General features: G+C 53.9%; 1 pseudogene across 1 annotated transcript; it reads right to left on the reverse strand.

Moving 5' to 3' along the window:
- Window positions 1-4965: 4965 nt before the first annotated feature.
- Window positions 4966-5899, reverse strand: LOC311166032 (olfactory receptor 14I1-like; annotated as a pseudogene). The gene has a single exon. The product of its transcript is annotated as an olfactory receptor 14I1-like (transcript).
- Window positions 5900-6932: the final 1033 nt, after the last annotated feature.

The raw sequence follows: 6932 nt of genomic DNA on the forward strand, positions 1-6932 counted from the left end.
GAGTCCTGCCCCTGCACACTCAGCCAGGCTGAGATGGACACTGATGGTGTCTGTGCCAGGCTCTCTGAGCCCAGCCCAGCTCCCTGCCAGCTCTGCCAGCTGCCCTGAGCTCTGGGCAGCACCAAGGGCCTCTGGCCAGCCCAGCCCAGCCGGCTCTGGCCCCACAGCTCTGCTCAGGCCAGGCTGCTCTGGGCACTGGCCCCACGGCCTCAGCCCCTGGCAAGGGCACAGCAGCAGCTGCAGCTGCCACAGGACTCAGCCCCAGCCATGGAGGAAGGTGCTTGGCCAAGGCACAAGGAGGCTCCCTGTGTGCCCTTCTCCCTTCTGGCTGAGGTGCTGAGAGCTCTGCAGCCCCTGCTGCCATATCATCTGCCCAGGCAGCACAAGAGCCCTGGCCTTGGGGCCCTCCATAGCTGTTCCTGCTCCAGGCCCAGGGCCCATCCCAAAGCCGGGGCAGCCACAGAGCTGTGCCCAATTCTGTTCATTGCTGCTCTGATGGGGATGGATCCTCAGCCAGTTGGAGGTTGCTGATGAATTTTATTACTCCAGAGCCTCTTCTTTTCTGAGCTCTTCAGTTGAGGAAATCCGTGGGAAAAGCGCATAAATATTCTTTCAAAACACCTGAACAAGAAAAGCCCCTGGGAAGAATGTAACTTTTCCATGATTTTGTGATTAATTAGACAGATTTCAGAAGTGTCTTCAAAATGATAAATTGTATATAAAACAATGCAGAGGGACCTTTTTTGTCTTCATTAGTTTTCCTGTTTATAGATTTATATCAGCAATCCCCAGTTGATAATGATCCCCAGCACCTTCCAATGCAGTCTGGATATGAAAATCAAGACTCTTCATGGCTGACAATCATTAACACTTTGTCCCCACCCCCTCCCCAACATTTCCCTCATCCAACCCCTTGCACTCCTATGGATCAGGAATGGTGTGGGCAGCAGGACCAGGGCAGTGATTTTTCCCCTGTGCACAGCACTGGTTGGGCAGCACCTCGAGTGCTGTGTCCAGTTCTGAGTCCTGAATTTAGGAAGGATATGGAGGGGCTGGAGCATGTCCAGAGAAGGGCAACAAGGCTGGTGAGGGGTCTGGAGCTCAAGTGCTGTGAGGAGCGGCTGAGGGAGCTGGGGTTGTTTATCCTGGAGAAGAGGAGGCTCAGCAGAGACCTCATCACTCTCTACAACTCCCTGACAGCAGCCAGGTGGGGGTTTTGCTCTTTTCCCAGGGAACAGTTACAGGACAAGATGACGCAGCCTTCAGCTGCACCAGGGGACATTTAGGCTGGACATTAGGAAATATTCTTCACACAAAGGGTGATTAGACATTGCAATGGGCTGCCCAGGGAGATGGGTGAGTCACCATCCCTGGTGGTGTTTAAGAAAACGCTGGATGTGGCACTGATTTCCATGGTCTGGGTGACAAGGTGGTGTTGGGTCCCAGGTTGGATTTGATGCTCTCCAAGGTCTTTTCCAGTCTGGTTGATTCTCTGATGATTGTGACACTGCAGGGCACTGGGGAAGCAAGGGGCAAGTGTGACACTTCAGGGCCTGATGGCACTAAGAGGACCATGATGACCCCCATGGCAGCACAGAGCCAAGGGGCCATTGTGCCACTGTGGTTCTGAATGGAAATGAGGAGTCCATTGTGACAGTCTGGGTCCTGGTGGGACCACAGAGGCCACTTTGACACTGCAGGGCCTTGTGGAACCAAGGAGCCATTGTGATACTGGGAACCAAGGAGACCCTGGGGAGAGCCTGGGGACAATGGAATCAAGGAGCCATTGTTCCATTGCAAGGATTCTGGGAACTGAGGGAAAAATTGTAACACTGTGGTGGCCCATGGTGAGACAGAGTAGAAATTTTCCAGAGTAGAAATCCATTTTGATTTAGGTGAAATGTACATCTTTAAGTTAAGTTTTTAGTTTGAAAACCTAGCTATTTAGTCTGCCTGTTCTTGCAAAAAGCCTAGGCTCAGTGAAACTTCAGTGACGGACAAAGTTAAGGAGGGGAGACAGAGAGAGATAGAGAGAGAGACAGATGCTGCTGGTAAAGGGGAGGCAGGTCAACCTGACCTAGCATTCTTCTGAAGAACCAGTGCTAAATGTCACTCGAAGTTTGTAAAATGAATATGTATGAACCTATTGTGAAGTTGTATGCATATGCATTTGAAGACAAGGATAAAAACAAGACTTGGACCCCCCATAGGCACGCATGCCTTTTGAGGGGAGTAATCTCTGCGTGCATCCAGCGCTGCAATAAACATACCGACTTTACAACTTTCATGAGTTGTGGAGTTTTTGATCTTTTCCGCAAAACAATGGAACCAAGGGTCCCTGGTGACACTGCAGGATCTTGTGTCACCAGGGTTCCATTACGACGCTGCAGCACCAAGGAATTCATTGTGGCACTCTGAGGCCTCATGTAGCCAAGAGGCCACTGTGACCCTGCAGGGCCTTTTTGGACCATGCAGAGCATTGGGACAGAGCAGGACCTGGTGTCACGATGAGGCCATTGTGACCCTATGGGGCCCCATGGAACCAAGGGGCCAGTGCTGCTCCTCAGGGACACCTGGAATGAAGGAAACATGCTTGACACCGTGGTGGCCCTTGGGACCAAGAGGCCATTGTGACACTGCGGAACTAAGGAGGGCATTACCGCACTGCCAGACCTCATGGAACCAAGGATCCATTGTGACACTGCAGGGCCCAAGGATCCAAGGGACTTTGTGACACCACAGAGTGCCATGGAACCAAAGGGACTTTGTGACACTGGGAGGCCTCATGGAATCATGGAGACCATTGGGACACTGTAGGGCTTCATGGAACCACAATGAAAACAAGTTGTCTGGGAGTGTTGATCTGCTGGAAGGTAAGAGGGCTCTGCACAGGGTCATGGACAGGTTGGATCCAGGGCCCAAATTCTACAAGGTCAGGTTTAACAAGTCCAAGTGCCGGGTCCTGCACTTTTGCCACAACAAGCCCTGCAGCACTACAGGCTGGGGACAGAGTGGCTGGACAGCAGCCAGGCAGAAAGGGGCCTGCAGGGACTGATGGACAGCAGGCTGGACATGAGCCAGCAGTGTGCCCAGGTGGCCAAGAAGGCCAATGGCTACTGGCCTGGCCCAGGAATGGTGTGGCCAGCAGGAGCAGGGCAGTGATTCTTCCCCTGTGCTGGGCACTGGTTGGGCAGAACTTCAAGTGCTGTGTCCAGTTTTAGGCCCCCAATTTAGGAAGGACATGGAGGGGCTGGAGTGTGTTCAGAGAAGGGCAACAAGGCTTGTGAGGGGTTTGGAACACAAGTCCTATGAGGAGTGGATGAGAGAGCTGGGGTTGTTTATCCTGGAGGAGAGGAGGTCCAGGGGAGACAGGGCAAGGCAAGGGCACAGATGGGACTTAATGATCTCCAAGGTCTTTTCTAACCTTGCTGATTCTGTGGTTCTCTAAACCCATCCTTGGAGCAGATTCTCCTGCCAGGCCCAAAGCCCATCCTGTCAGTCCTGCAGAGCCTCTGCAGCTCCTCCTCATTGCCCAGAACAGGGAGCCCCACAGACAGACACAGCAGCCCAGATGTGCCCCCCTGGCCTGTGGTGCCTCTAGCAAGGGAGCAGCAGGAGGCACTGCAGGAGCCTGCAGACAATTCCTGCAGCACTTGGAGGATGATCCTGCTCCCCAAGGGATGTTTCCATGGTGCCAAGTCAGGAACTGCAATGGGGAGTGGGGCCAGAGAGGGAAGGGCAAACAGGGATGGGCTGTTTGCAGGAGGGAACAGGGGTGAGCAATAGGAAGAAATTTGTAGCAGGAAGAGGAAAGAAAGCAAAGGTGAAGCAAAGGAAATGCTTAGGGCAGTTTGGGGGTGGCTGCCAGGCAGGCCTGGCTCTGAGCAGCAACATCTGCAGTGGGACAGGAAACTCCCAGCTGATGGGAACAAACTTTCTGGCTGACTGCAGAGACCAGGACAAAGCTGAGTGATTTACCTGCCATTCCCCAGCCCTTGCTGGTCCCAGGGGCTGATGGCATTTGTACTCCCTCAGTTTCATGTCTCCACACCAAAAGCATGGGGTGCCCTTGCCTGCTCTGTGCAATGCAAACAGAGGCTGCTGAGCCAGTGCTGCTGTGTCTGTGCCTGCAAGGATGGGGCACCTGTGTGAGCTGGGGGAGACGCCAGGGCTGCAGAGGGGGGATGTTGTTAGCAGCTCCATGAGGACGCTCTGGGACACTGTTCTGGGCTGTCCAGCGCACTGGGGATGGATCAGCCCCTGTTCTGCTGCTCCTTCCTGTCTCCCCAGGGCCCTTGCAGAGCACCAGCCATGGTGCTATTTGTCCCCAGCCTGCCCAAGGCCACGCTGGTGCTGCTCACGGGGGTTTTCTGTGCTGAGCACTGACCTGGGCATGTTCTTGAGAGAGCCTGGGAAAGGAACCTGGAGCACCCAGGGCATGGCCTGAGGTGTCAGTGTTGCCCCAGCAGTGCCCATGGCTTGTCCCTGCTGCAGCCCCAGCACTGCCACTCCAGGACTGTGCCCAGCCCCAAGAGCACTCAGGCCCTACAACAAGACTGGGGCCACCAGGACAGCGGGGCAGGGCCATGGCAGCAGCAGTGGCAACACCAAGTGCTGCTGGTGCTGGGCACAGCTGCTGGGCCAGCACTGATCTGCCCCCAGCTCTGCACTCAAACATTGTTGCTGCAGCTCCAGAGAAGGCAGCAAAAGGGCCTCTCTGCAGGAAACTTTGTTGGGAGATCTTTTATTTCCTCTAAAGCCACAGAGAGCACAGCCCCTCATTGACACGGTCTATGACCGCAGGAAGGTGGATAGAAACAAAATGTGATACGGCAAAATAATGGTATTTCTTTGTGGACAATATGAAAAAATTAAGACAAAGGAAAAGATCCTCTAATTGAAACAGATTAGAAGTAACAAAGATGACTTTTTATTACAAGTGATTTGCAGAAATTGGCCAGCAGTTTAATGTTTCCGAAAGCATCCAGTCATCAGTCTCCACACTGCAGCCTTGAGTTCCTGGTTCCTCAGGCTGTAGATGAGGGGGTTCAGGACTGGAGGCACCACCGAGTACAGAACTGACAGGGCCAGATCCAGGGATGGAGAGGACATGGAGAGGGGCTTCAGGTAAGCAAATGCTGCAGTGCTGAGGAACAGGGAGACCACAGCCAGGTGAGGGAGGCAGGTGGAAAAGGCTTTGTGCTGTCCCTGCTCAGAGGGGATCCTCAGCACAGCCCTGAAGATCTGCACATAGGAGAAAACAATGAACATAAAATGCCAAATGCTAAACAGATGGAAAAACCAAGAAGCTCCAGTTCCCTGAGGTAGAATTTGGAGCAGGAGAGCTTGAGGATCTGGGGAATTTCACAGAAGAACTGCCCAAGGGCATTGCCATGGCACAGGGGCAGGGAAAATGTATTGGCCGTGTGCAGCAGTGAGTACAGAAAGCCTCTTGCCCAGGCAGCTGCCGCCATGTGGGCACAAGCTCTGCTGCCCAGGAGGGTCCCGTAGCGTAGGGGTTTGCAGATGGACATGTAGCGGTCATAGCACATGATGGTCAGGAGGCAAAATTCTGTTGTAACGAAGAAAACAAAAAAAAAAAGAGCTGTGCAGCACATCCTATACAGGAGATGTTCCTGGTGTCCCAGAGGGAATTGTGCATGGCTTTGGGGACAGTGGTGCAGATGGAGCCCAGGTCACTGAGGGCCAGGTTGAGCAGGAAGAAAAACATGGGTGTGTTGAGGTGGTGGCTGCAGGCTATGGTGCTGATGATGAGGCTGTTGCCCAGGAGGGCAGCCAGGGAGATGCCCAGCAAGAGGCAGAAGTGCAGGAGCTGCAGCTGCCATGTGTCTGCCAGTACCAGCAGGAGGAAGTGGCTGATGGAGCTGCTGTTGGACATTTGCTGGGGCCATACATGGGTATCTGTAAAAAAAAAAATCATGGAATAATTGAGTTTGGAGAGTACTTTATTATCCCCAACACATCTTGGGGGCGCTTTTCCCCCAGTGCCTGCCCAGGGCTCTGCTGCGTGGAGCTGTCCCTGCCAGCAGCTGCTACCCTGTGCCCAGGGCTGGGCTCTGCCAGTTCTGCCACAGCCCAGCCCAGCCCTGGGGGCTCAGCAGAATGCTCCCAGCTCTCGCACTGCCCAGGGGCAGTTCTGGCTCTGCAGGCTCTGATGGCAATGACAGAGCAACCCTGAGGAGGCTGGAAAAGCAACACTGATGCTGCCTCTGAGGGGCCCTGTGCTGACTTCTGTCACTGCCTGGGTTATTCAAATCTGTGAGATTCTTGTTTTTAAATTCTCAGCCTTAACTGAGAGATGAATATCTATGCGCAATTTCCCATCCAGGCAACCCAGAACAGTAGATTAAAAAATAGGCTATCACCTTTCATGCAGCCCTTGCGTTGCTGTACTCCCTGTATAATCTACTTGGAAATGTTCTGCAGTTAAATGTCTTCCTGGGAGCAGTCCTGAACAATGCAGCATCTTCCCCAAACAAGGAGAACACTTCCAAGCCTTACCAGCTCTCTCCTTCCAGCCAGATCCTGTCCCCCAGTGCTAGGACCAGCTGCCAGGGCTGGCTGAGAGCTGTCCCTGGCAGGCAGCAAAGTCCCTGCCCCAGCACAGTGCCCTGGGCTGCAAGACCCTGCTCTGCAGGACAGCCCTGGGCACCCCTGGCTGCTCTGCACAAGAGATAATCAGAGAATGTACTCACCGGGTCTGTAGGGATTGGGATATTCCAGCATTAGGAGATTATTCCAGGAGCTGCAGCTTCATTGTCCTGCAGCCAGAGGTTCCTGTGCCAAGGGCTGGCAGTGATTGTGCCCCAGGCACTTCTCAGCACCTTCCCAGCCCTGACTGATTGAAGCTCTCTGTGCCTCTGTGCTGTGCCCAGGGTGGCTGCAGGCAGTGCCCCAGTCCTGCTGGGCTG

The sequence above is a fragment of the Fringilla coelebs genome (genome assembly GCF_963513975.1).
Source record: "Fringilla coelebs genome assembly, contig: SCAFFOLD_32, whole genome shotgun sequence".
Lineage (NCBI taxonomy): Eukaryota > Metazoa > Chordata > Aves > Passeriformes > Fringillidae > Fringilla > Fringilla coelebs.